We start from the raw sequence: 3,121 nt of genomic DNA on the forward strand, positions 1-3,121 counted from the left end.
GCTAACGCAGACTGACTATTTTAGTGGCGCAATATTCCAAAGACATGTCGTGTTGTCGAAATGACCCAAATATGAGTGATATTGTTATTAGAAGCGCTAACGCAGACAGACTATTTTAGTGGCGCAATATTCCAAAGACATGTCGTGTTGTTGAAATTACCCAAATATGAGCGATATTGTTATTAGAAGCGCTAACGCAGACGGATTATTTTAGTGGCGCGATATTCCAAAAACATGTCGTGTTGTCGAAATGACCCAAATATGAGTGATATTGTTATTAGAAGCGCTAACGCAGACGGACTATTTTAGTGCCGCAATATTCCAAAAACATGTTGTGTTGTCGAAATGACCCAAATATGAGCGATATTGTTATTGGAAGCGCTAACGCAGACGGACTATTTTAGTGCCGCAATATTCCAAAAACATGTTGTGTTGTCGAAATGACCCAAATATGAGCGATATTGTTATTAGAAGCGCTAACGCAGACGGACTATTTTAGTGGCGCAATATTCCAAAGACATGTCGTATTGTCGAAATGACCCAAATATGAGCGATATTGTTATTAGAAGTGCTAATGCAGACGGACTATTTTAGTGGCGCGATATTACAAAGACATGTGTTGTCGAAATGACCCAAATATGAGTGATATTGTTATTATAAGCGCTAACGCAGACGGACTATTTTAGTGGCGCAATATTCCAAAGACATGACGTGTTGTCGAAATGACCCAAATATGAGCGATATTGTTATTAGAAGCGCTAACGCAGACGGACAATTTTAGTCGCGCAATATTCCAAAGACATGTCGTGTTGTGGAAATGACCCAAATATGAGCGATATTGTTATTAGAAGCGCTAACGCAGACGGACTATTTTAGTGGCGCAATATTCCAAAGACATATCGTGTGGTCGAAATGACCCAAATATGAGCGATATTGTTATTAGAAGCGCTAACGCAGACAGACTATTGTAGTGGCGCAATATTCCAAAGACATGTCGTGTTGTCGAAATGACCCAAATATGAGTGATATTGTTATTAGAAGCGCTAACGCAGACGGACTATTTTAGTGGCGCGATATTACAAAGACATGTGTTGTCGAAATGACCCAAATATGAGTGATATTGTTATTATAAGCGCTAACGCAGACGGACTATTTTAGCGGCGCGATATTCCAAAAACATGTCGTGTTGTCGAAATGACCCAAATATGAGTGATATTGTTATTAGAAGCGCTAACGCAGACGGACTATTTTAGTGCCGCAATATTCCAAAAACATGTTGTGTTGTCGAAATGACCCAAATATGAGCGATATTGTTATTAGAAGCGCTAACGCAGACGGACTATTTTAGTGCCGCAATATTCCAAAAACATGTTGTGTTGTCGAAATGACCCAAATATGAGCGATATTGTTATTAGAAGCGCTAACGCAGACGGACTATTTTAGTGGCGCAATATTCCAAAGACATGTCGTATTGTCGAAATTACCCAAATATGAGCGATATTGTTATTAGAAGTGCTAATGCAGACGGACTATTTTAGTGGCGCGATATTACAAAGACATGTGTTGTCGAAATGACCCAAATATGAGTGATATTGTTATTATAAGCGCTAACGCAGACGGACTATTTTAGCGGCGCGATATTCCAAAGAGATGTGGTGTTGTCGAAATTACCCAAATATGAGTGATATTGTTATTAGAAGCGCTAACGCAGACGGACTATTTTAGTGGCGCAATATTCCAAAGACATGACGTGTTGTCGAAATGACCCAAATATGAGCGATATTGTTATTAGAAGCGCTAACGCAGACGGACTATTTTAGTGGCGCAATATTCCAAAGACATGTCGTATTGTCGAAATTACCCAAATATGAGCGATATTGTTATTAGAAGCGCTAACGCAGACGGACTATTTTAGTGGCGCAATATTCCAAAGACATGTCGTGTTGTCGAAATGAACCAAATATGAGCGATATTGTTATTATAAGCGCTAACGCAGACAGACTATTTTAGTGGCGCAATATTCCAAAGACATGTCGTGTTGTCGAAATGAACCAAATATGAGTGATATTGTTATTAGAAGCGCTAACGCAGACGGACTATTTTAGTGGCGCAATATTCCAAAGACATGTCGTGTTGTCGAAATGAACCAAATATGAGTGATATTGTTCTTAGAAGCGCTAACGCAGACGGACTATTTTAGTGGCGCAATATTCCAAAGACATGTCGTATTGTCGAAATTACCCAAATATGAGCGATATTGTTATTATAAGCGCTAACGCAGACGGACTATTTTGGTGGCGCAATATTCCAAAGACATGTCGTGTTGTCGAAATGAACCAAATATGAGTGATATTGTTATTAGAAGCGCTAACGCAAACGGACTATTTTAGTGGCGCAATATTCCAAAGACATGTCGTGTTGTCAAAATGAACCAAATTTGAGTGATATTGTTATTAGAAGCGCTAACGCAGACGGACTATTTTAGTGCCGCAATATTCCAAAAACATGTCGTGTTGTCGAAATGACCCAAATATGAGTGATATTGTTATTAGAAGCGCTAACGCAGACGGACTATTTTAGTGGCACAATATTCCAAAGTCATGTCGTGTTGTCGAAATGACCCAAATATGAGTGATATTGTTATTAGAAACGCTAACGCAGACGGACTATTTTAGTGGCGCAATATTCCAAAGAAAATGTCGTGTTGTCGAAATTACTCAAATATGAGTGATATTGTTATTATAAGCGCTAACGCAGACGGACTATTTTAGTGGCGCAATATTCCAAAGACATATCGTGTTGTCGAAATGACCCAAATATGAGTGATATTGTTATTATAAGCGCTAACGCAGACGGACTATTTTAGTGGCGCAATATTCCAAAGACATGACGTGTTGTCGAAATTACCCAAATATGAGCGATATTGTTATTAGAAGTGCTAACGCAGACGGACTATTTTAGCGGCGCAATATTCCAAAGACATGTCGTATTGTCGAAATTACCCAAATATGAGCGATATTGTTATTAGAAGCGCTAACGCAGACGGACTATTTTAGTGGTGCATTGATAGCTTACGCTGCTATTGTCGACACACGGGCTCTTCTGCTCGGTCTCAAACTTG

The sequence above is a fragment of the Nerophis lumbriciformis genome, linkage group LG26 (assembly GCF_033978685.3).
Source record: "Nerophis lumbriciformis linkage group LG26, RoL_Nlum_v2.1, whole genome shotgun sequence".
Taxonomy (NCBI): Eukaryota; Metazoa; Chordata; class Actinopteri; order Syngnathiformes; family Syngnathidae; genus Nerophis; species Nerophis lumbriciformis.